This window comes from Pristis pectinata, chromosome 1, assembly GCF_009764475.1.
Source record: "Pristis pectinata isolate sPriPec2 chromosome 1, sPriPec2.1.pri, whole genome shotgun sequence".
In the NCBI taxonomy this organism is placed as follows: Eukaryota; Metazoa; Chordata; class Chondrichthyes; order Rhinopristiformes; family Pristidae; genus Pristis; species Pristis pectinata.
The window spans coordinates 115,600,936-115,628,837 of NC_067405.1; the positions used below are offsets into that span (position 1 = coordinate 115,600,936).

The following is a 27,902-nucleotide window of genomic DNA, read 5'->3' on the forward strand; positions in this document are numbered from 1 at the left end:
GAACCCAGTCCCAATGAAAGAGAAGAAACTGAGGTTTTTTTTAAATTATCAAAGCCATTGAGATTACTTTAGATCATTGACATAGGGTGAGAAAGTAAGGGTCATTTCTGATGAAAGGTCCCTGACCCGAAATGTTAATTGTTTCTCTTTCCACAGATTCTGCCTAACCTGCTGAGTGTTTCCAGCGATTTGTTTTTATTGAAGTAGTAAGGCAATGGTTAAATTGTTACATCTGAATTGCAAATGAATTGATCTTACTTCATAATACTGCAAAAATGACAGGTTATTATAAGGTAACTCTGATTTTCTATTCCTTTACTTGATCTAACTTTTGATCTGCTATATTGTAAGATCACCTTGGTGAAGCTGTTTTATAATGCCGACTTGATGTGGCAAGTCTTGTTCAGTGATGACAAGTTTGGAAAAATCACTGTGATCTACTGGACACTATGTCACCTTCCTCATTTAAGCTGGGAAAAGGTGTCTGAACAACAGATCAGTTAGCGAGTGGGAGAGAGGAAGGATACCCCATGAATTACAAATTAGCTAAACATTAAAGCTGCACAGAAAGTTAAGTCTAGTAACCAACAGCGGAGGTATCCTATTAGTGGACAAAGTATGCTGTCTCTGTCTCGTGTTTCAGAAGGAAATCAATGAGATCGAGCTGCTCCCCGGTAAGTTCTTGCCCAATTTATGCCAAACTTCCACAATTCCAGACCCGCACATCCATCACTCTGCTTTGTCATTGGACTCCATGTGGAGTTCAACAGCAGAGACTGGACCTGTTCGGATTTCCCAGTATTACACAGTGGAATCCACTTCTGTTATCCTATGCCATTCATCAGAATGCAGACTCCTGATCTGGAAATTAGGAGGCAAAAAAGAAGTTAAATTATTAACCTGTTAATGTTTTTAAATTTTTTTCGTGTTTCAATGCATTTTAAATTATTCTTTTATTTCTGAAATTGTCATTTTTTTTGATTATTGGTAATTTTTAGATGTATCTGAAAATCAGAGATTAAAAACTTAAAAAGGTCTCCCACTTTTGACAGGAGGCAAGGCTCCACCCAGGCATACAGTAGCTGAGACCCTCGTCACCCCTTGAGCCTGACATCTTGGCTGGAGAATCAGCTTGTTTGACCCTCTGCATCTGACCCAAGCAAAAGCAGGTAAGTAGGCACCACAGGTGGCTGACTGAATACAACTCAATTCACTCCAATAACAGTTAATGACTGCCAATCAACCTTTCTGGCTCAGAGAATGAGTATTTAAAAGTGTGAATCTTGTTTTTGCATGTTGTGAACTGTTGATGGAAATGTTAGTAATGACAAATTCAAATTTTAGGTTTTATTTCTTGCTGTTTCTCTTTAGTCCAATCATTCTTCCATTCTCTTCTTGAACATGATTTGATTCACAGTCTAACTTATCCACTCTCTCAGTCCTTGTTCTATGACTTCTCACTTCCTAAGCCTCATTGATTAAGGCAATTGTGCAACATATGTGGAATATATAGTATTGGTTGTGAACAATGGTTATTCAGGCTGGTAATCTTTTAATTAATATAAAATATGACTAACTACTCACTGTGTTGCAACAGTATTTTGGTGTGGAAAGCTCCAGAAGCAGCCTGTTTGAAGTAAGTCACAGCCAGAATAGTGCTGAAACTGTGAGCTCTTTCATAAGTGAACTACCTGTGTTATTATTTTAAACTAGTGACTCATTTCAGCATCTCAGAAACATGAATGAGGGAGATACTGTTGCAGCTGTCATTTTCTAAGACCCCTGAAGCCTTTAGTGACCTATAATCAACTGATACTTTCCATAACTTACATGGCAAAACAATTTTGAATCTGGCACTGTGTGACCTCGATACAGTTTTACCATGCAACGGTGGAATGATGGGATACAGTCTAAATTTTGGTATGGTGGGATACTGTCGATATTTTAACACTGTTGATCCTGAATTAACATTTCTCTTTAAGAGGCCACAAGAACACCTGGTGTTAAAAAAAAGTAAGCCCCAACAGCCAAAGAGCTTTGTGGCTGTAAACTTTCCCACAGTTCAGGAAACAATATTACCAGATGTTTGAGCTCTTTGCGATCAATTTATATTCTGTGATGTTAAAGAATGGCTTGTAACACAGATATGAAACTGCCAGAAAAGTATTTATTTGTCCTGCACTCACCTGCAAAATGTTAGCCTTTAGTTTCTGCACCATGTTAGAAAAGAACAATTTTCTTGCTTTGTATTAGGTTCTCCTCAGTGCCACAGGCAAATTCAGGAAGAGCATTCATTACACAAATTCCCTTTGCTTTAGCTGGTCTAGGCTCTTTCCTGCACCTTGACAGTGATGTCAAGGGAACGTATGGTTGAGGGAATAGCTTTATTTGGATATCTCTAAGCACAAACTATTCTTTACTTTTCTCAAGATCCATAGCCCTGCTTTGTTCCTGGTTCCTTTGTTTCTTCTTTTAGCTCCTCTCACCTCAAGAGACAATCGCCCTATTGTTTTCATTACACCACGGACAGCTGTTTCCTCCCTAGCACTTTGGTGAAACTCTAGCATTTGTTGGAAATACATGCAAGTTAATTTGTGCTCATTTACAAATGTAATTTACTATCATCTCATAGCCACAGCCATTATGACAAGGATTGTTGCAATAAAACATAAAGAACATTGATGAGTAAGGGAATGTCTTACGTCACAGGAAGGGTAAGGAGAGAGGTTACCCATGATTCAAAACACTGCAAAAGGTTTAAGGAAATTTAAGCAAAAAAGGAAAACTATGTCCCATGCCCTGGACAATAAATGTACCAAAAATAAACAGGATAACTTACTATATCATTCAGAAATACGGAGGAATGCCTAGAATAGTTACTTAAATGACTTTGGTCAAGGCCACCTACAAATTCAAAATCCACAGAAAACAGGAACAGGAATAGGTAATTTTAGTCCCTTGTGTCTTCCTGTCATTCAATAAGATCATGGCTAAATCCACCTGACCCTACAATCTCTAAACCTTTAGTGAATAGAAATCTATCAAACTCAGATTTAAAATTAACCATTCACTTGAAACACAAGAGACTGCAGATGCTGGAATCTGGAGCAACAAGCAATCTGCTGGAGGAGCTCAGAGGTTCGAGCAGCATCTGTGGGGGGAAGGAATTGCCAACATTTCAGGTCAAAACCCTGCATCAGGATTCAACCATTCACTTGACATGAGTTATCATTTGCAAAGAGGCATTTTGAACTTCTAGCACTCTTTGTTTGCAGTAGTGTTTCTTGACTGCACTGCTGGAAGACCTGATTTTTAGGTGAAGTATCCAAACTGGACTTATCTATCAACCAGCAGAAAGTGTTTCTCTTTATCTATTCTATTGGCTTCTCCTAATATCTTGAAAAAGCCAATTATTATCATCCCTTATTCAACCAAATTCTACAGCACTAGTTTGTTAAATATTTGTAATACAAGTTCTAAATATTTGTTATTTTCCTGTGGTACCTGGGGCCAGGTAAGAACAAACGTGAGTCAATTGTTTTAAATTTTATTAATTTATGTGAAGAAGAAACACAGCAAGAACAGTCTACATGGAAATCTACAACCAATCACTGAGAAACTGCTGCACTGTGAAAATCGTGTACACATTTTCACAGAACAGGATACTGAGGTTTCCTGTTTATCTTACAGGTGCTGAAGAAAGTCCAGTAGTTTCTTGGTGAAATACCAAGTCTTTCAGCAAGCAGTTTGAAATACAATCTTAGCTTCTCTCATAGTCTTCATTTACAGTCTTCATTTCCTTACCTGCATTCTAAAAACAAAACATCTTACAGCAATTTTCTTCCAGTTTGAAAGATTTGATGAATTCTGTTTTCCGTCACCACAGAACATTCAAAACCCTAAAAAATACCCTCAAAAAATACTAAAAAATAAATCCTCAAATCTCCCTTACTGTGGTGATTACGTTACATAAAAGTATTAGGTACTGCCTCCCTGCTCAGTGGATTTTTTTCCCCTATATATAGACTTCAGTGTTTAGAAAAGCCACCAAAATCTCATGAAACCTTCTCTGTTCTCATTTCACTCTATCACTAAAAATGTTCATCCCTAGTTTATGTCTTTCTTGGATCTCACATTATTTTATAAGGATGGGAACGGCATTGCAGGAATAATATTGCATATAGTGCATAGACCTAGAAATTCCTTCTCACAGCAAAGAAAAATAAAAATAAGGTGATTGCTATAAATAATTTAAAATCCAGTGTCAAATAGTTTTAAAACAACATTACACCTATGTTTGGGTGTAATACTATCACTATTACAATTAGTGACAAGTAACAATTGCTATATTTTGGGTTTAATTGGGATATAAAGAGGCTTTGAGAGGCAAGGGAGGAGATGAGGAATTGGTGTAGCAGGTACTTCACAGATCCACTGATACGAGTTCAATTCTGACTTCTGCTGCTGTCTCTGTGGAGTTTGCATGTTTTCCCTGTGAGCATGTGGGTTTCTTCCAGGAGCTCCGGTTTCCTCCTACATCCCAAAGACGTGCAGGTTGGTAGATTAATTGATTACTATAAATTGCTCTTTGATAGTGGGCAATCAGGGTAGAATTGAAGGGCTTGTGAGAGAACAGGTTACGTGGAAATAAGTGGGGGATGGAATAGATGGGATTGCTCTGAGAGCTGGTACAGACTCAGCTGAATAGGCTTCTATGTCATAAGGAAGAAGAAATATGAGAAATGAGACATAGAAGTCAGTGAGAGGCAGAGGAGGAGAGAGACATGGAAGATTGAGAGGCAGGGGAATGGGACCTGAAAGGCAATAAGAGGCAGGGAGGAGAGAGACATAGAGACATTGAGAGGCAAGGGAGTGGGACATGGAGGCATTGAGAGGCAGGAGAGTGAGATATGGAGATATTGAGAGGTGGAGGGGGGCTGAGGAGCGATGCTGGCATTGAGTCAAGGAAAAAGTGGATATGGAAAGCATCAAAAGGTAAGGGAGCTGTGGGACCAAGTAGCAAAATACAGAGTGCTGGAGAAGGACCTCAGAGACTCCACCTCCAAAGACATGCTGGTTGGTAGAGTGGCACAGTAGTTAGTGCTACTGCTGCATGGCTTATGACCTGGATTCAATTTTGACCTCCAGTGCTGTCTGTGAGGGTTTTGCATGTTTCTCTGTGAATATGTGGGTTTCTTCCAGATGCTCCAGTTTCCTCCCAGTTCCCAAAGGTGTGCTTATCAATGGGTTAATTGTCCACTGTAAATTGCTCCATGTGTAGGTTGGTGGGAAAAGGATCTGGGAATTGATGAGAGTGAACAGATCAGATAGGAATGAAGGGGAATGGGACTGATGGGTATGCTCTGAAAGCTAGCACACACTTGATGGGCCAAATAGCCTCCTTATCTCAGCTTAGCATCTGAAATGAGCTGCATGCTGCTTTGTTCTACATCCATACGATGGACGGTGTAAGCAAAGCACTGGCAGAGCATTTTCTATTCTTCCAAGTATTTTAGTCAGGGTTCCAGAGCTCCTCTGCCCATCAGTGGCAATTCCAGCTGACTCAGCAAGAAAAACACTTTCATTAACTCCAGCACTCTCTCTAGAAGCAAGTTTCTTCAGGCTGCAAGCGACAAAGTAAAGCGTTTCCAACTGTATTAGTTGTTGCTAGCAATTATCTATGATAATACATGATGGCTAAATTGAATATAATTAGCTTTGGCTTTGCCTCTGACAATTTTTCAAGTCTCCTGCATTATCTTCTAAAGTGCAAAGCAAAAGGATTTCCTGCTGACTTGTGTAATATTGAAAGCTTCGTGTCAGGCTCCTTCCCAGTACTGTTCGGCTTGTTTTGTACTCAAACTGCAACCCGGTCAAACTTCTTTATGATCCCCTGAGTTCACTTGCAGATGAATAATTGCAAAGCAACAATTTCATAAAGTAAACTATTATTGTTAAATCCAATATTTTCAGCACTAAATGACAACATGCACTTCAGAATAAATTCAAATATATTTGAAATGAAACTCAGGTAAAGCACAGTTAGATAAATTCTATTTGAAGTATAAAATCAGTTGATAAATGCAAATTTATAATGCAGATATAAAACACACTTGACTGAATCTGAAGTGGATTAGAGGTTTCATCACACTGTTTCACCCATTACTGAATTTTGTTTCACCACCAATATTAAGTAGCCACAATCTCGCACTTTCCAAATCTGGTGGTGAATATTGTTCTAGTCCAAATTGGAAAATTTTAAAAAATGCAATAATATTAGTGTCTGAAGCTAGCTCATTTTATATCATAGTTAATCTTGTTATGTAGCTCTTATGCAATATATACAAATTGGAAAATTAAACATTTCGTACCATTGTGTCACACTCTTGTATTTCATACCATTGTATTACACAGGTACATATAATTTAACCTCTTCTGTTTAGGAACCCCTCTGAAACAAAGTTTATTTCTTCTACATTACTAAAAAACAAGACCAGAAGCAAACTTTTTACCTAAATGTGCAGTGTCACTGTTATGTCCTCTCTGAGCTTTTGGGTTTTGTTCTGATCCCCTTATAGTTTCCTGTTCTTCCAACAGCCTGTTCACTTAGCCTAAGACAAAGACACAATTTATCAATTTTTATGTGGAACTTAAGCAGAAGTAAGATAATACTCAGCAGAAAGCAAACTGCTAGAGGAACTTAAATGGTCAAACAGCACCTGTGCATCAGGACTGATGCAGGGTCTCAACCAAAAATGTCAACAATTCTTTTCTCCTCGCAGATGGTGCTCAATCCACTGAGTTCCTCCACCAATTTGCTTGTTGCTCCAGATTCTAGCATCTTCAGTCTCGTGCCTCCAAAATAATGTTCAGTTGCAAATAGAATAAAATTGTATAGGAGAGTACTAAATTTTGCGTATGTATATTTTTAAATTTTTTTAGATTCAGCCATATCATGGAGATAGCCAGAATTACTCATAGCTCCAGCTCAGATAAAGGCTAGAATTCCATCCCCTCCCATCACTAAATATTTGTAACTTAATAATTGTACTATTAGTACAATATCTCAGTAAAACATCTGATCCCACCTCCTTTCATTTCAGATTAATAAATGTCTGGAAATGTTACAATGAATAATTAGCTATGAATAACTAATATTAGGAGAACAGGCAGCTTGGAGATGAGAGGAATGAAGATGTGCTGCAGGTTGAAAGAAGATCTACACGTATGTGAAGAATAGGAGGATGACTAGAGTGAGGGTAGGACCAATCAGGGATAAAAAAAGGAAACATGCCTGGAGTCGAAAGAGGTAGGGGAGGTCCTTAATGAATACTTTGCTTCAGTATTCACCAGTGAGAGAGACCTTGATGTTTGTGAGGATGGCATACAACAGGCTGATATGCTAGGGCATGTCGACGTGAGAAAAGAGTATGTGCTGGAACTTTTGAAAATCTTTAGGATAGATAAGTCACCAGGGCTGGATGGAATATATCCAAAGTTATTATGGGAAGCAAGAGAAGAGATTACTGTACCCTTGGCGGTGATCTTTCCATCCTCACTGGCCACAGGACTAGTGCCAGATGATTGGAGGGTGGCAAATGTTGTTCCTTTGTTCAAGAAGGGGAGTAGGGACAACCCTGCAAATTATAGGCCAGTGAGTTTTACTTCAGTGGTGAGCAAATTATTGGAGAAGATTCTTAGAGACAGGATTTATGGGAATTTGGGGAAACATAGGCTGATTAGGGACAGTCAGCATGGCTTTGTGAGAGGCAGGTTGTGCCTCACAAGCCTGATTGAATACTTTGAGGATGTGACAAAACACATTGATGAAGGTAGAGCAGTGGATGTGGTGTACATGGATTTTAGTAAGGCATTTGATAAAGCTCCTCATGGAAGGCTCATTCATAAAGTCAGGAGGCATGGGATCCAGGGAAACTTGGCTGTGTGGATTCAGAATTGGCTCACCTATAGAAGACAGAGGGTGGTTGTAGATGGAGTGTATTCTGACTGGAGGTCGGTGACCAGTGGTGTTCTGCAGGGATCTGTTCTAGGACCCCTGTTCTTTGTGATTTTTATAAATGACTTGGATGAGGTTGTGGAAGGGTGGGTTGGTAAGTTTGCAGATGACATGAAGGTTGGTGGTGTTGTGGATAGTGTAGAAGGTTGCTGTAGATTACAACAGGACATTGATAGGATGCTGAGCTGGGCTGAGAAGTGGCTGATGGAGTTCAACCCGGAAAAGTGTGAAGTGATACACTTCAGAAGACCAAATTTGAAGGCAGAATACAAGGTTAATGGCAGGACTCTTAGCAGTGTGGAGGAACAGAGGGATCTTGGGGTCCACGTCCATAGATCCCTCAAGGTTGCCGCACAGGTCGATAGGGTTGTTAAGAAGGTGTATGGTGTGTTGGCCTTCATTGATCAAGGTATTGAGTTTAAGAGCTGCAAGGTAATGTTGCAGCTCTATAAAACTCTGGTTAGACCACACTTGGAGGATTGTGTTCAGTTGTGGTCGACTCATTATAGGAAGTATGTGGAAGCTTTAGAGAGGGTGCAGAGGAGATTTACCAGAATGCTGCCCAGATTTGAGAGCATGTCTTATGAGGATTGGTTGAGTGAGCTTGAGCTTTTCTCTTTGGAGAGAAGGAGGATGAGTTGTTACTTGATAGAGGTGTACAAGATGATAAGAGGCATAGATCGAGTGGACAGTCAGAGACTTTTTCCCAGGGCAAAAATGGCTCACACGAGGGGGCATAATTTTGATGCGGGATATGCACAGACTTACTGGATGGATAAGTTCCAGGTAGATGGAATATAAGGTGCAAACATGTAAGGTCGTAAACTTTGGTAGAAAAATTAGAAGTGGAACATTTTTTAAGTGTTGAGAGATTGAAGAGTGTTGATGTTCAGAGACCTCAGTGTCTTGTATGGCACACAATCACTGAAAGTTAATGTACAGGCACAGCAAGTAATTAAGAAGGGCAAGCAGTATTGCACACAGCATTGCCTTTATTGCAATAGGATCTGAGTATCAAAGTAAAGCCATCTTACTGGAATTATATGAGGCCCCAATGATACCACACCTGAATATTATGCACAGGTTTGGCCTCCTGTCTGAAGAAAGTTGTACTTGTTAGAGCAAATGAAATAAAAATTCACCAGCTAGATTTTTGGGATGGTGGATTTGGCTTCTGAGAAGATATTAAGTAGACTGGGCCTATACTCGCTAGAGAAAGGTGATGTTATTGAAACATTCAAAATTCTATGTAAGGATAGGTATGAGGCAGATTCAGGTTTGATGATTTCCCTGACTGGTGTGTCCAGAACCAGGGGTCACAGCTTCAGAATAAGGAGTCAGCCAAGCAGAATGGAGACGAGAATAATTATTTTTCACCCAGAATTTGAATTCTTTCAGCCAAGAGGGTTATGGAGTCTTGATCACTGAGTATATTCAAGACCAGTGGATAGATTTTTGGATATTAAGGGAATCAAGGTGTAATGGCTTAGTGTAGGAAAGTGGTCCTGAAGTAAAGATCAGCCAAGATCTTATGAGTGACAGAGCAAATACAAGGGACTGAACATCCTGCTTCTGTTTTGTATGTAATATTCACAGCTATCTTCCTTTGTATAAGGTCTGACTCAAACCACAGGAATGCTTTCCCCTTGACCAGTTTTACCAGAGCTCCTTGACACCACACCCAGTCAAATGCTTCTTGATGCACGGACAGTCACTCTACCCTCACATTTGGAATTCAGCCCTTTGAACAATGCTGTCACAAGGTCTGGAGCTGGATGATTACAGCAAAACCCAAGATAACATATTTTGATTGGTCACATGTACATCGAAACACACAGTGAAACGCACCTTTTGCGTAGAGTGTTCTGGGGGCAGCCCGCAAGTGTCACCATACTTCCGGCGCCAACATAGCATGCCCACAACTTCCTAACCTGTACGTCTTTGGAATGTGGGAGAAAACCAGAGCACCTGGAGGAAACCCACACAGACATGGGGAGAACGTACAAATTCCTTACAGACAGTGGCCGGAATTGAACCCGGGTCGCTGGCGCTGTAAAGCATTACGCTAACCACTACACTACTGTGCTTGCCCAAACTGAGTGCCAGTGAGCAGATTATTGGACATTAAGCACTGTTTGATATCACTGTTAGAGACACATTCCATCAGTTTGTAATGACTAAGAGCAGAGAGACTAGGCCATACTTAGTCAAATTGGATTTGTCCTGCTTTTTGTGAACAGGACATACTGGGTCAGTTTTTCACTTTGCTTTATAAATATCATTGTTGCAACTGTCCTGCAACAGATTGGCTAGAGGTGCAGATACTTTTGGAGTGCACGTCTTCAGTACTACAGCCTGGATATTATTTGTTACAGTAGTTTTCACTGTATCCAATACTCTTGGCCATTTCTTGATATCATGTGGGTGAATCGAATCGGCTGTGTGATGTTGGGGACCTCAGGAGGAAACAGAGATGAACTATCTACTCAGCAATGTCAGCGAGATATAGTGAATTGCTGGTGGCAGGTGACAAACAACTTTACAGCATAGTTTTCAGGGAATGAGCACATTCAAGAAATGAGTGCAGCCAGGTTCCTAAGTATGGCAACCCTGGCCCCGTGTATGGACCGGAGCCTCAAATGTTCCTGAGTTGTGCCCATGCTTGTCATAGACACAGCAATTGACTCAACCTCCTTTTCTTACAAGCATCCAAGATTTAAGCCACTAGAAGCTGGGTGGCCAAGCTAAACCGTTTAATGAGATCATTGCGGATCTGGTTGTAACTTCAACTCGGCCCATATTCCTGTCTACCCATAGTAATCCCTCACCTTCTTATCAAGACTCTGCTTCCAAACCCATTTCAGGAAGAGGATTTCAAAAATCCGCAGCTCTCTGAGGGAAAATATTTTGCCTCATCTTTGCTTAAATAGTAACTGCTTATTTTTAGACAGTTCAAGATTCTCACAAGAAGAAACATCCTTTCCACATTTACACTGTGAAAGCCCTTCAGGACCTTAAATGTTTTTCCTAAACTCCAGAAGATACCAGCCTACTCCATCCAATCTTTCCTCCTAAAACTACCTGCCAATTCCAGGTATTGGTCTAGTAAACTTTCTTTGAACTGCTTCCAACATACAAACATGCTTCCTTAAATAAGGATACTAATACTGCACCAATAAAGCTGAAGGATAATCTCCCCACTTCTATATTAAATTCCTCTAGTAATAAATGATAACAATCTGCTAGTTTTCTTCATTACTTGCAGTACCTACATGCTACCATTTTGTAAATCACACTCAAGGACACTCTGGTCCTTCTGCATCTTGGAGTATTTTAACAAGTCATGTCATTACTGTGATATTTTGGTGAGTTTAGTAATGTGAGTTAAAGCATTCTTGTAATTTTTTTTGATCCAAAGTATCACCCTGAGGCATTTGGATGGAACACCAAAGCCAGACACTTCTAGTCACTTTGACCTGCTACAGAGCAGCATGCAGTTTGCATTCTGATAAATATCACACTCACAGGTAAACCTGCAGGTTTAGTGAGTCTACTAGCAATAAAAATATGAACTGAAAGTCATTCCAATATATTGCTAAGTTTTGTGTGTTGCTGCTGAATGACTAGGTAGGCTAAATGGTGGTCTGAAGCTGGGGGAAGGTCAAGAATTCTGTCCACTAAGCTCAAGTCACTTCATTTACTGCTACTCCTTTATGATAGAATCCAAGATTTCTTGTTGAGGGGTTAATAAAGAAACATGGACTCTTCAAAAAGTAATACCCATATGAACTCAAGTAAGTATTGCAAAGCTGTCCATTTTATACTCTGGGACCTTTATACAAAGCAATTGTGTGGGTTTAATTTGGATCAGAGGCAGCATTTAAGGCAAATGTTTGTTGCAGTGGGAAGCTACGTTCCAAAGATTTCAAAACAAATGACATATAAAAGTTGATAGAAATGGACAATTGTTCACCAGAGCAACTTAACAAAAACAGGCCAGTTCTGGCCCAGCTGGTGTAGGGATGGGTGTTGCAAAATAGTCAGTTACAAGAAGCACAAAACTTAAAAAAGAAAGAAAAGTTCACCCACATGACTATCATGCTGCCAGTAAAGGAAGTTTCTACAATGATTATAAGCCACCAAACATGGACATACAAATGGCAACTGTCTGCAGAATGACAGCTTGTTTGCCACTTTAGAACATAGAACAATTACAGCACAATTCAGGCCCTTTGGCCCACAAAGCTGTGCCAAACATGTCCCCACCTTTTTGGAGCTGCTTTGGGAATTTGCACAGATAATTGCTAAGGCGAGTGTAGCTTTAAACTGTTTTGCTCAGTTTACTATTTTTCTGCAAAAACTGGAACATAAAAGTTTCCTGGATATGAAATACACATCAGCAATCTTGTATACATACTCCATGATCTTGGAGCATTATCAGCTTTAAGTGGTGTCTAACCAACATATGATGATTGCATTGAGATTACAAAGATAAAGTTCACCACAAAAATCATCAGTGCCCAGATGTGTCATTAGGTTGTCTTGTGCACAACAGTGGCAGTGAAAGACACAACATGTACTGCCATCCATACCTCTAACCAAAATAGCAACCATTATTCCAAATATCAAAAATAGAGAAGTGCAGAACATTTGATGATTTCAAAATTCTCACAATGAAACTTAATTGTGCAAATGTTCTTGGTTCTGCACCACCCTGTTACTTATTCCCCACTCAGGAATTAACCATTGATGCCTCAATTTTCTAGTTAATTCCCCCCGAGCATTTAATGGACTTAAGGGCCATTGCGCAGCACAGCTATCACAAGAGCAAAATCAGTAGTCCAAGGTGTCAGGAACTACTGATTGTCCTTTGACAATTACGTGTTTAATCATAGCTTGTGGAGGTGGAAGGAGAAAGTGGTGGGGCCCAAGGAGACGCAATTATCCAAAAGCTTGTCAAAACTTGCAGCAGAACAATGGGCTAGATTGAGCTCTGAAGTGGAGAGTGGAGCAGCTGCCCATTCACCATCCAAGACCAGCAGACCTTTGACCTGCAGCCTTCTCCATTGAAAGCTGAGTTCAGGGGTAGGGTGCACCATCCATCTGACCCCTTCTCTTTGTGCCAATCAGGTGACTGGAAGCAGAGCGTCACATTTGCGGGTGAACTGAAGTGTTCACCCAATTTGGAGTTAATCTCCAAATAAAAAGTATTGCTGTGGGGTATTAGATGATGGAATTTTCCAGTTTGGGTGGAGCAGGAATTGATGACAATACGCCAGGAAAAAATGTAAAAGATGGGCCATGAATAGGACATGTAGAGAATTCTCCATATATCCCATATAAAGACAGGGATGGCTCCAACACTGCATTCATTTAAGTTGCTTTATTACACAATGCAGACTGGATACTTAACATTTTGATTTTTCACTTGTCATTAATAATTGTGAATGGTTGACTGCCAACTAATAACAGCCTGCTAACCTGAAAAAGTACAGCTAATTCTTACTCTGTTACTGGCCTTTAATTTAAACTGTGTCCATCTACTGTAGTACCAACCCACCAACTGCATGAGTGGTAGTGTATGTATGATATGTTAACAAATTACTTTTGAAGATCCAGAGATTTTGCATCCACTTTTTGTGCCTTATCCAGCCTACCATTTACAGCATCATAAAGGTCTTAATATTTTTGTTCAGTAAGAATTTCGCTACATAATTCCAGGTTGATGGTACTTAAATGCCTTGTTATCGCATCCTTAACAATAGATTCCAGCATTGTGCTGACAATGCTAGGGTCAGAATAACTGATCTGTAGTTCTCAATTTCTTTCTCCCTCCTTTTTTGAACAGTAGTGTTACATTTTCTACCTTCCAATCTGCTGGCTCTGATCTAGAAGTTAGGAGATTTTAGAAGATCATCATCAATGTAGCCATTACTCTCCTGCTAATTATTTTCAGAATCCTGGTAGACAGTCAGGTCCAAGAGATTTACTGGCCTTTCGTTCTTTTAATCTCTCCAGTAATTTATTTTTAGTTATTTTATTTACTTTAAGATCCTCAATGTCAATATACACCTAGCTCCCTGTTTCTGCTATATTTATTAAATCTTCTACAAAATTGCCTCAACATTTCTTAAGACCATATAATTATTTCTCATGCCTTTGCTTCCAATAGACCCACATTTATTTATGCTACTCTTTTTCCTTCATTGCTCTAGAAGCTTTCACAAATTTTTATACAATATTTCTCGCCAATTTAGTTTTATGCTCCGACTTCACCCCTTTTCAATCTTTTTCATCATTCCTAAAATTCTCCCAAAGACCACTCTTCTTAACAAACATGTGGGCATCTTTGGAACTATATCTCTTTTTATCCTATTTATTTAGTCATGATTGAATCGTTTTTCCATTGAAATTTTTATCTTCCCAATGAAATGTGCATGCATTGAGAACTGCAATATGTATCTTTAAATATTTGCCATTATTTGTTGACCAGCAAATTTTCACTCTAATTTCCCAATCCATATTAGCCAATTCACCCCTCATACCTACATAATCAGTTTCATTGAAGTTCAAGGGTAATTTTCAACTTAATTTGTCCATCTCAAACTTCACACAGAATTCTGTGATATTATGGTCACTTTCCCCTAAAGGCTCAAATACCATGAGATTTCTAATTAACCCCATCCAATTAAATAACTGCTCCATAATAAATCCCATGACACACTCTTCCATAAAGCTGGCTCAAATACATTTGCCCAATCTAAATAAAGTTCCCTTTGATTGTATTACCATTTCAACTGCTTGATTAATTATCTCTCCAACAATATCACTACTCTTAGAGGATCTGAGATGTGACAGTTTTATAGTAAAAAAGAATAAAGAGACAGAGCTGAGAAAGTAATTCCAGAATGCTTTGCTGGACCTTGGCAACTGAATCCTTAGTGGTAGGGCAATTAAGTTGAGAGAAATGACCAAATGGTCAGAACTATAGACTTTAAAAAGCTAGTAAAAATATTAACACATTGATTTCCAAAATCAAATCAACATTCTGCCTGTAGAGAGGCAGTTTATTAAAGAAATTTGTAACTTTGTAATTTAAATATTTTTTGTATTTAGATCTTATCCATTTAACAAGGCCAGTTATCTTTGGATAAGATAAACTTTTTTTCTCTTTAAGTAGGTTATTACTTTATCATTTATCATTTAAGTATGACCCTTTAGCTAACTGTATGGTTTTGCATTAAGTTTGATAATTTGAGCTTTGAGGAAATTAATTACACACCATAGTTCAGGAATGGGTTAATGCCTAAAAAGTAAGTCACAGAATTGACATTTTGGATTTTGTGAAAACAACGATATAAGATTAACATTCCCTGGGACTCAGCAGGGAAAAACTGCTAGTAAATTCTGGAGTCCTCAACATGAGAATCCAGATGTGCCTGTCTGGAATACCCTGCTCTACCATGGCATGATTTGTAAGAGTCCTCGCCAATAGATTTGGCACCAAAATAAAGTGATGTTAGGCCCACGTGTTCACCACTAAAAGTACCAGAAAAAATAAGACATGGGTTAACAGGTGACAAGAAATGGTATTGTCAGTAATATAGCAGAACACTGATAGTTCAGCAATCTTGGGACTTTCAAGTTGCTGAATTATCAAAGCTTGCTGCAAATTAGCAGATTTTGCAGACTTTTGGATGTTACCATAACACATTTTTATTTCACTTTTTTATATGGTACATTTGCTAGTGAACCCAATGAGTTAAAAGGGAGTGGGAAATATACCAGCATGCCCTACCATGACTTAGATGTTGCATCAGGTTTTAGTAATGGAATTTGAAAAACTAGTCATAGCTCATCCCCAAAGGTTTTGCTCACCAAAGTGCAGCACAGCAGTGGCATTTGGCTATTAAACTTACATATTCTTTCTAAGGCCACAGCTTTAGTATTTCCAGTGGGAAAGTGGGAATCAGAACAGTCATTAAACAGTGATTTCCTTATAACTACCTGTCTCCTTTGAGAATCACATTTTGATGAGTGAGTTCAGAATTAAGATTTTTCCCATGGGTTTCCCATTACTCCAGGTGTTGTTTTATGGAACACTGAGGGGTATGCTTTCTGATGAGCTGTAAGTGTTTTCGTTAATGATGACCTGAGTGTCACCTGCCCTGTGGTAACATGAAAGATGCAGCATTTTATGATAAGCAGTGAAATCCATGGTTTTGTGATGAGCTTCGGGATTCATGCTTTATTTTGATGCGTCCTTCTGAACTATTAACATGTTGTATTCTGTCATGTAAATGTAATCAGTTATTTGTTTGCATGCAACTAACTCAAAATGTTTTTAATTTCATCTCATTCCAGATTAACCCAAAATTCCCCAGTGAGCCAATACAAATATACTCATTATTCTAATAGCAGGTCATTTGCAGAATTCCAGCCTATTTATTGTTGTATCTGATTAAGGGCACAAAGGTATTTCCAACCCTGTAGTGTTTCAGGAGTGAATGAAAAACATATACAACATTTTCAGCCCAACGTTTTTTAATATGAAATAAAAATCTCACTAATACTCACTGTGAGGTCAGTAATAAGGATTTGCTTTTGACAAGTAAATGCTAAATAAGACATTGATACGACATTGATCGTAAAGCATTTCTGCTGTAAGTTCTGTAAACAGATTGTGAAGTTGAATGTAGGATTAATAGCCAGAAAATATCCAGACTGTGGAGAACAATTAACAGAATGAGCTTCAGTGATCCTATAACCGTGTTCAGCTATCATCTTGTAGTTCATTTGGTTTGTCTAACTTACTAATTATCTTCCCCACTTTAATGATTATAAATATGATTTCCTTAAGACTTCAAATGTTAGACTACACTAATGTTCAAAGTTTTGAACACATTTCAAATGGCAGCTTTGCAGATTCCAAAGGAAACCTTTTTCAACGATATAATAAAAACATAGACAATGACCAGCTATCAGATCATGGTGACATGAATTATGTTGTTAGTTCCTAATTCTTCTGCTGTTAACTGGAAAATTCAATACTCAAAAATAAAATTCTTTGGATGCGATAAAAATAACAAGGAAGTAAATTACATTCTGTTAACATATGGAAGTAACATTTCAAAACTTCTGTTGTGAGAAAAAGATCAAAAATATCTGATTGTTGGAATACATAGCCTAGCAAAGTAAGTTTACATACATTCCAGACAATAGCATTCCCAGTAATTTCTGGAAGCACATTCAAAGTGCACTTAAAAAGTTAATGCAAATACACATGAGTCACTGTCAGTTTTGATCACATTATAAGTTGCAGCTCCTATTGATTGACTTAAAATTGAATCATGTGACAGTTCAACGTTGTGAAGAATGTGACATGGTTATATCCCCTTATCCATGTACACTTAGTTTGAATCTGGACTACAGTGTTTGATTTCTCTCTGTCTTTCCAAGGGATATAACTATATAGTCTCAATCCAATTCCCAATGAGCAAGGTCCCCAAGCATGGAGCTGCTCACAATCGGGAGAACACACACCAGTCCTCATTGAGGGGTCAGCAGTGGAAAGAGTGAGCAGCTTCAAGTCCCTGGGTATCAACATTTCAGAGGATCTATCCTGGGCCCAACACATTGATGAAATCACAAAGAAGGCACGCCAGCAGCTCTACTTTTGTGAGGAGTTTGAGGAGATTTGGTATGTCACCGAAGACTCTTACAAACTTCTACAGATGTACAGTGGAGAGCATTCTGACTGGTTGTGTCACAGGATTGCAAAAGGCTGCAGAGGGTTATAGACTCAGCCAGATCCATCACGGGCACAACCCTCCCCACCACTGAGGACAGCTTCAAGGGGCGGTGCCTCAAGAAGGCGGCATCCATCATTAAGGACCCTCACCATCCGGGACATGCACTCTGCTCGTTATTACCATCAGGGAGGAGGTACAGGAGCCTGAAGACCCACACTCAATGATTTAGGAACAGCTTCTTCCCCTCCACCATCAGATTTCTAAATGGTCCATGAACCGATGAACACTACCTCATCATCCCTTTTTTGTACATGATTTATTTAATTTTGTAATTTATAGATTTTTATGTCTTTGCACTGTACTGCTGCCCCAGAACAACAAATTTCATGTCATATGTCAGTGATAATAAACCTGATTCTGATTCTGATTCTTGGACTCGTTTGCAGTATTATTCAAAGACACCAAAGAGACAAATATTTCAAGAAATTGCTGGGAAAAATCTGACTCTGCTGACTGCAATGCACAAGTCAACAGCATTTTGCTACTATGCAGACTGTAGTCATTTGATCAGCTTTGAGGTAGAGGTTCATTCTCTGTATGGAACCTTACTCTCTCCACTACTAATTTTCAATTTTTGGACATATAAATCTATTCTGATAATATGGATATTTATCATACTTTTAAAATTCCTCAGGAGGTTCACAAGCCAGTGCAAATTCTAAGCAGGGCTATGCAGCATTTGAGGGTTCCTAAGAGTATTTGACCTAGGTACACTCAGGAGGTCAGATCAGGAGACCAAACATATTTCCATGTTCTGAGTTGACCTACAGTTTAAATGTTTTAATTTCATACAAATAATGGACAGCACAAGGATTTTAGTTTTAGACATAGTATAATAAATAACTAGAATGTGGGCATCATCACAGCTTTTGGCACCATAGTGAAGTCCACAGTCCTACAACAAAACATACATTTATTGGAAACAACTTCCAAACAAATGCTAAAAAATCTGCTGTTTGATTAGATACATGAGGGTTAGATTTACAAACGTAAGTGATCCAGTCAGTTAGACTGGCTCAAATGTTAAATACTATAATTTGGCTCAGTGGTGGATTTATTGCTATTATATGCCCACATTAAAATGTCCTCTGCTAACAATCAAATGTGTTGTTGTGTGTGGAAGCTGTTGACAATGTGGCTGTAGATATTCAAAGTGCTACTTAAGCAGAAATTTAATAATAAAAAGAAAAAAAAAGAAGTAAACCACACCTTCACCCGGAATGATTGAAAGATAATTTTATAAGGCGTTTCCTCTCTCTCAGAATTACTTTCACAGGAGAACTGCAGAATTCCTTCAAAAGTGGTGCAAATGTCCTAATTCCATTTTCCAAGCTCTTTTGCAATTGCTATGGTGGACAAGTGGGGGAATCCTCTTGGAAAATTATTCAGTGTTCAAAAAGTGTTCAGGCAACAGGAATAGCAGGGACAATGGGTGCAAAGATTGTAACCAGAAGCTATGCACCCCAGAAACATTTCTTAATTAAGAAGTTTTTCTTTGAAACAGGCAAATGTAGCAGCAACACAATTGCTTGCCGTGGGTCTACTTAGTTATATCTGACCTGGGAGAGTCTGATGCTGACATTGGAGCCCCAGTATGATAAATGTTACACATCAAAACCCTTGAAAAGCACAATATATATTCAGAGGAATGAAAATCTAGAAAGTATTTTGTGCGAATAGTGTGGCTTTGTGGCAAGATCCAACTCATTCTTAGTTTAAGTCCCCATCTGAACTATTGAGTAAGCTTTATCACATTCAAGTAGTTCAAGGAGCTTTGCAGTGGAGGTCTTTGTCAGTACTGGGAACAAAGAACTGAGCAGGACAGCTCTAACTTATTCCAACAACAGATGGAGATCATGGAAAACCCACAAGTGCAACATTTTGAATTGCACCTCCAAGCTGACAATGAGATTATTAAATTTACTTTACAGTGACAGGTTAATTTTTATTTTGAGTAACAATGTAAGTTGGAAAATATTAATTCAGCAACTTGTTATATATCTCCCTCAGTTTTGATTTCCTTTGAAGTCAGCTGTGAGATTCTGTTGTAGCCTGGAGAGGAATAAGAATATCTGTGGGTACGGACAAATTGGAATTGCAATAGTTATTCAAAATTGTATTTGTTTAGTTCAGTTTTTTTTAATGAATGCAGTATATTTATATGTCCCCATTTTCACTTCCAGAAAGTTTAAAGTTGTTTTCAGAAATATTTAAAATTCAATATTCCACATGCAGACTTGATGTCTTCCCTGACTGATTACAGCACAATTCTGTTTAGTGCCAATTACAGGAAGAAACCTGAGATTGCATTGTAAAAGGAAGAATTTCCCTTGTCTGTTCTTATAATTCATGGCCTTCCTGACTGTACTAAATTCAATTCCTAATTCAAACTTCTTTGTACTTCTGTATTTTCCATGTTGCTATTTCTATTGTTCTAACCATCCCCAGAGAAACAATATAAGTGGCAACCTTCATTTCTAAAGATTTTAAGCCTTTCCAGTTTGAATTAGACCCAAATAGTTCTCATTAAAGTCATCAGTTTACAATATTAACTCCATTTTTAAGTCTCACACATGCTCCCTGACCTGTAGGGTATTTTCAGCATTTTCATATTTCAGATTTCCAGCAACTGAAGTGTTTTGTATCTCACAGCTCCCAAGCTGTTTTTTTTCTCTCCTCTACCCTCATTCATCTGCCTCCATTTACACCTCCTCCAAGCAGATCAGCTGCAATGAAGAAGTCTTCACTACCCAGCTCAGTAACACCAACATTTGCATCACAACCTCTCTTGGTCTCTGTCCTTTCACAGGCATTCCTTTAGTTCCTTCTAATCTTCTCTGGAACTTAAAACATGCTTGTTTTCTAAGTTTGCCTAGTTCTGATGAAGGATCATCCTCCTGAAACATTATCTCTGTTTCTCGCTACCAGGTGCCACCTGACCTGCTCAGCGTTTCCAGCATTTTGCTGTTTGTACCTTCTAGCATCTGCAGCTTCTTTTTATGTCTTTCAAAGCCAAGATGTTTCATAACGGTGTTATCATTGCAAAATGTGAATCAGTATCAAATAAATAGGACAGGTAGCCGAAGTATTGGTCGGAAATTGGTTTTAAAGGGTATCTTATGGTGGTGGTGGGAGGGGCTGGGTGGGGGAGAAGAGAGATAGAGAGACATATGGAATTCCAGAACTTAGGACCAAGGCACAGATCCCAGTGGTGGACAATTGAAATTCAAGAGATCAGAAATGGAAGAACACAGAGATCTAAGGGGATTGTAGAAGATTTCAGCCATTGGAAGGGTTGAGAACAAGAAGTTCTGAAATCAAGAATTTGAATTTTAGAATGAAGGCATTGTTGGGCCATGGCAATGAGGTCAAGGATGATGTGTGAACAGGACTTGGCATGTTTTACTACATGAGAAGGAGAGTTTGGAAGCTTCAAGTTTAAGGATCACAGAAGATGAAACAGACTAATTCAAGGTCTCAGGCAGTCTTATATCTGGAGATTCAGCAACCTTGGTCCCTTCCCATTTCTCAACTATCTGCTTCCTCTTGGCAACTTCTGAAAACAAAGATCAGGGTTCTACCAGTTAGATAAAAATGTAACCTGGCAAGGGCTGAGGAAGAAAGGAGAGGTGTAGGAGGAGGGTGATGTGGTCGGCCATGTCAATTTGAGGAAGATGAAGAGAACACTCTCACGGATGTCCATTGCAAGGGCTGTTTTAGACACCTTTGTCACTCATATGGATCAGTTCAACTTTGCAGATAATTTTTATTTAATCTGTCCACCAGGAACATAGAAAATGATTGAATCAGCCATTTAGATAACACCCTGATCAGATGAAAATTAAAGTATGGTGGCATGTAAAATTGGCACCTGATTGGATTCTGGCAACTTCCCATTAAGGAAATTAGATTAGCATTAACCTCCCATCTCCATGTCTAGTCCCAACTTGACTGTCCCAACCCTCCATTCACATACTCAGTTCACTCACTAATTTACTCCCAAACATCCTTTTCTGACACTCCATACTTTACTGCCACTGTAGAGCAGGGCCACAGTACCCTCATTTTGGCCCTTGATTTTTACTGCGTCAATGAAAAGGGTTTCAGTTTAATGTTTCAGAACTGGAAACAAAAATGTGTTCAGGTGACCAGGTGAGGACTGAAAACCAGGATGAATCATCACCCTGCTTTGACATACTTTAAAATATATCATTGGTAATTGCAAGGATATTACTGGAATTGTATTTATTTGATTTCCAGTGAGAGCAAGACAGCGGCAAAGAATTGCAGAAAAGTTGGTAATAATTACAATTTTAAAAATCAGCAGTCTCACTCGGGAAATTTGATATGGTTAGAAACAATCCAGGAACAAGAATAGGCTATTTAGCTCCTCACCTGTTCTGTCATTCAATGAGATCATGGGTGTTCTGTGACTCGAGTCCTCTCATTTTTTTCCTCATATCCCTTAATCTATTTAATTTCAAAATTTTATCACTTTTAACAAGCTTTATCACTATGCTCATCACTTTTCTGTCCTTCATTGCAAGTGATTTGGTGTTGACAGTGTGGAATATATTCCACCTGACAGTCACTTAAAAAAACAAAAACACTGAATGAACTTCACAACTTTCACTGATAAAACTTTAATTAAGGAGTAATGTATTTCTATGGAACAAATAGGCAACGTTGTTTAAGTGTTGAAATTACAGCCTACGGTCTCCTTGATAAACCTACTGTATAATTTTTTAGTTCTCGACTGTTTCAGGATAATTCATTACACTACATGTTACAGAGCCTGGGTTAAGTTTAGTGACATCATTCTGTATCTACTTAAAATAGTGTTGTATGATGGTTTATCATATATTAAAACAGAATGCAGGCTATTCTTGGATCTAATATCTATGAACAATAAACATTGTATATTTTCACCAGCTGCAAAGGTCCACCTACTTACCTCTGCATGGATCATGCTACAACTTGGAGGCATTTTATAATTCCATAAATGGAAAGTATTAATGCAGAAGAAAAACAACCAAGAATCTTCCTTCCAAAATGTGTCCCTTACAATTAAAATCTCTCTTTTCTCATAACAGGAAAGCCAGTCATTGGCCTATTGCTTGAAGTTGTACACCACCCACCGAATCAGATTCACAGTTGGGTATAGTCAGCTTCAATGACCTGGTCACCACAAGAGTATGCCTACTTTAAAGAGACAAGACTGGAGTGATGGGTGAGTGGTCTGAGTTAGGATACCTCATATTTGCAGAGAATATCACCTACCCTTTAGCCACTTATATTTAAGGTTAAAAATCCACCCTGAGATCTAGAAAGTGCCCATGAATAGTAAGCCAAGTTGCATTTATTGAAGACTTCTGCAGTACAGCAGATGAGAATATGTAGCACTTTTCAATAAGGACACACCCAACAGTCCAAAAGCAATTTGCAGGGCTGTGGTAATGGGAATAGAGCAGGGAAATGGGACTGAGTGCATTGTCCTGCAGAGAGCCAGCACAGACTCAATGGTTTATTCTCGCAATTCCATGATTCTGTTTAGTCTGCCAGTGCAATCGCTCATTTTTCTGTAATATCTCTACATAAAAGTTATAATATTTCATAACCATGAAACCTTTCAAATGTCAATAATTTGTCAATTTCCTTATTGAAACCCTTAAAGTTTCCAGTTCAACACCTACACCTTGTTTCATGTGTCAATTTAAGTAATTTTGTCTGAATGGCTAATTTAATTAGAATGTATCCCAGGTTCTGAAATTGTATATGTGGTGGAAAAGCATACCAGATGCCAAGGTATTAAACCTTGCAGAAGCCTTTAGCTTCTTTTCTCAAGAGGCAAAAAATTAGGTACAACTTTCCCCCAATTTTTGACAAGTTCTGTGGGCCTCTACTAAATCCTCTCCAATAAACTAGTATCTCTTTTGAAGTAGGAGACAAACCTGACAAAACATTGCATTATATCATTCCCCACTGCATGACCCTCTGTCCAGAAACTACTTTTGGCCCCTTCCTCTTCCTCATCTACATATCAGCATGGGCAACACTATCCACAGATATGGTGGACTGGTTTAATATGCAGGTGCAAGGAGACTGAGGAGCAGAAGAGGGGTAAAAACCAAGAAAGTCAACAGGTTGTCAAGAAGGAGACTATAATCTGCTGGTTTAAACATTTAACTACAGCACCTTAAGGGTTGCTAGCACCTAGTGTTTTGTCAAATTTCAATATCTTAATGGCTCCATTAAAATTACATTAACTTGTCCTTTGCACTTTAACTGTGAGTTCATGGGGCTTCAGGTTTCCAGGCACTACCCTGTGACCTCAAGACAGAAACACAACAATAATTTGCACTCCAGTTTTCTGGACAGATTTGGACTGTGTCAACATTAATGGGAGAGTTCCTCACTGGTTAATGCTTGGAAAACATGATTTATACTTTACATAAATGTTATGGAATTAAAGATTAAAAAATTGTTTAGATATGCTGATAATAAAATATTTCAGTGGGGCTTCAAATAACAACTGAACAAATAACCTGAGAGCATTACGATTTGGATTGGGCATAGATTCATAGAGTTGTACAGCACAGAAACAGGCCCTTCACCCTACCCTGTCCATGCTGCCTGTCATACCTTTCTACACTAATCCCATTTACCCATGTTAAGTCCATGGCTTTCTATGCCCTGGTGATTCACGTACTTGCCTGGACACTTCTTCAATGTTGTGAGAGTATCTGCCTCCACCACCTCTTTAGGCAGCACATTCCAGACTCCAACTACCCTCTGTATGAAAATATTCCCTGTCAGATCCCTTCTAAACCTTCTACCTCTCACCTTAAACCTACTCCCCCTTGATATTTGCTCCAATAACAGATAAAATGGTGTAGTCAAGTAAAGTGTAGAAATCTTAAATCGATATCCGTAGACTGCAGAAGTCAGCACCAGAGAAGAAAATGCAGCACCATGTGCAACAGGGGTAAAGAAGGGAAACAAGGTCTTAGTGAGTAATAACTAAGGAATTGATTACTGATTGCAGAATAAATAGTGAATTTGTATAGAGCATCATACATAGTTCTGGTCAGAGTACTTTAATGGAGAGATTAGGACTGTAGTAAATTGATAGTGATGGTTAGGTATGAGATACTTGCAGAGACAATAGAATTTGGGAATCCTCACACTGGAAAAATATGGCTCTAGGTAAGAGGTCTCATTGAACGTTTCCACTGCTAAGTTCATCTGCTGTGGCCAAGTCAGAAGGTTGTGGGCTCAAGTCCTCCCCATTGCCCACAGAAAAATCGGCTCAAGGAGGGTATAAACTGATACTCCTGTGCAGTCCTTGAAAATTTTGAAAATCAAAAAATAACTTCAGATGCAGGAAATCTGAAATAAAAGCAGAAAATGCTGGAAACACTCGGCAGGTCAGGCAGCATCTGTGGAAAGATAAACAGAGTTCATAGAAAGTACAGCACAATACAGGCCCTTCAGCCCACAATTTTGTGCCGACCTTTAAACCTCGCCTAAAAACTATCTAACCCCTTCCCCCCACATATCCTTCTATTTTAAATTCCTCCATATGCTTATCTAGCAATCTCCTGAATTTGACCAATGTACCTGCCTCCACCACCACCCCAGGCAGCGCATTCCATGCACCAACCACTCTCTGGGTAAAAAACCTCCCTCTGATATCTCCCTTGAACTTCCCACCCATTACTTTAAAGCCATGCCCTCTTGTATTGAGCATTGGTGCCCTGGGAAAGAGGCACTGGAAAAAGTTAACTTTTTTACATCTGAAGTTCTGACAAGGGGTCTTCCATCTGAAACATTAACCCTGTTTCTCTTTCCACATTTGCTGCCTGACCTGCTGAATAACTTTGATTGATCAGAAAGACCCTGCATGGGTTTGCAAATAGGGGTCTGCCAGGGCCTGATTGGTCCCAAATGAATTTGATTTCTATGCTCTTTCAAAGGTATTGATATAAGTTCCATATAAAAGACTGTTAGAATATTGAAGCTCATGAAATTGAAGGCAAATTATTGACAAGCCTAGGAAATTGTGGTGGGAGACTGGTTTGCCATGTGTATGGATTTTTCTTCATTAGCTAACCTAATTTTCCAATTGGATCTCCTCATTTTTTGTATCTCAGTGATATATCACTTTTTTTTTACTGGCAATTCTGTGCATGCTGACAGTATATTGCACAAGCTAAACAGAAGCATGTGTACTCTTTCATTACTTGACCAACATTCTGCTGAGCTGCAAGAATCCCATACTCTCCAAAAATGCAACAAAATAAAATTTCAGCCAGTACCGCAACAGCACGCACTGCAAAAACTGAGACACTTCCTTTATTAGAGGATTTTGGTACAAACAAGATCACCTGATGTTTTATTTGACCCTCCCATGACTGACAGGAACTTCCTATTGCAGCTGAAAAATGTAAGTGAATTTACTTGCAGTCTGTGATGACTTTAAGATGGAGACCGTCGACTGAATTAAACTGATTAATGAGTGTCATTTTCACAGAAATATTCTCCTTTTCATCATACTTGCTTCATTTTAGATGTTTCAGTTTCTTAACTAAACTTTTCAGCATTGCATAAGATAATGCACACTATGATCAAGATCTGCCTTAGTATAACGGACAAATAATGAAACCATGTTGCAATTCATCCCTGTTCAAAACCATAAGATAACAATAGTTTCACAATCTAGCTCACAGAATTTATGCGGTGGGGAGAGAGGAGCTCTCTACCACACCCATTACAATGCAAGGAATCTGTTAAGAAGGCTCTTCATCTGTTTCATGAATGTAGTGTGTTACCAAGTCTGTATACAGTCAAGAAGATCCACATTCAACATACTAGACTAGATAAGTCAGCCAGTGAATGCATTTCCTGCCATTTCAATAAAAACTTTAATGCACAAGTAAATGCCTCGAACTTGAACTTCACCTTTTTATGTTGCTTAATAGACACTGCACATAAAGCTAGTATCCAACCAGATGACCACTAAAGAACTGGGAAACTGGGGGGAAAACCCTGTAAAAAAAATCATTAAGTTGATTTTCATATGAATCATTTGCAGAAACTTTACGTGCTTTCTTTTCCCCAATGCGGTACTCACAACTACCATGTCACTGCTGCACTGGCTGCTGGAAAGTGAGTCGAACCTTAGAGAACATTGTCCACGTCAGCCACAATATAGCCGCACAGAAGGCTGCCAAGGAGTTAAGGGGAACAGGGAGTATGGGGAACACACCAATTTCCTGTGTGTCTGAGCACCCATGTGCTAAGAAGCCTAATCTGGAGCTCAGAAAAATGCTAGGCACATCAATATCCCAGTGAGAACCCTTTACTCAGTGTCCAATTGTCTTAATGCTGCAGGGTTTATTCCTCATTTAACTGTGAGTGAAAAATGTAGGTCTTAGGTAGCACTGCTAATAGCCAGTTTCTGTAAACATGGAAATGGCTGTTGTGCAATGTATGACTTCATTAGATGTGCATGTTATGTCTGGTGACAATCAGAGATATATTGCATCCAGAGAAATTTCCTGATGATTGCTAAGCTACCTGAAAAAGACTGGTATTGCAATCTCTCTTGTGCAAAATAGTTTTCATGCACAAATCATAAAAATGTAAATAAATGGCTACAATTTGCCACATAGCTCTAGTGACAGTAGGGTTCAATCCTGACATCTAGAGCTGTCGGTGTGGAGTTTGCACATTTTCCCTGTGACGACAAGGTTTTCCCCTGCATGCTCTGGTTTCCTCCTGCATCCAAAACATGTCTAGTTAATAGGCCACTATTAATTGCTCCCTAGGGTAGGTGGATGGCAGGAGAATCAGGTGGAGTTGATGAACATGTGAGAGAGGATAGGTTACAGAGAATGGGCGAGTCATTGGGATTAATGGGAATACTCTGAGAGCTAGTGTAGACTTGCTGAGGCAAATGGCCTTCTTCCAAAGAAAGTTTAAAAAATATTAGTATTCCTAGGGAATTGCCTTTCAATTTTGTTTTTGCTGTCTGATGATCTTTGCATCTCAATCCTTTCCTCATGCTAGCA

At 38.9% G+C, this 27,902-nt stretch overlaps 1 protein-coding gene and 1 long non-coding RNA gene across 3 annotated transcripts in view; one reads left to right on the forward strand and one right to left on the reverse strand.

Moving 5' to 3' along the window:
• The window catches only part of LOC127572206 (guanine nucleotide-binding protein G(I)/G(S)/G(O) subunit gamma-2), a 44,486-nt gene that overhangs the window by 9,056 nt on the left and 7,528 nt on the right, over positions 1-27,902 (reverse strand). Inside the window, exon 2 of one of the 2 annotated variants that reach the window (XM_052019141.1) lies at positions 6,513-6,611. The exons of the other annotated variant lie outside the window; for it this stretch is intronic. The gene's annotated coding sequence lies outside the window, so the exon portion shown is untranslated. The remainder of the gene's footprint in view (positions 1-6,512; positions 6,612-27,902) is intronic. 2 annotated transcript variants of the gene reach the window in all.
• Positions 162-23,053, forward strand: LOC127572216 (uncharacterized). The gene is made up of 3 exons (XR_007956605.1): positions 162-293; positions 1,053-1,169; positions 22,923-23,053. It is a non-coding gene; the product is annotated as an uncharacterized LOC127572216 (long non-coding RNA).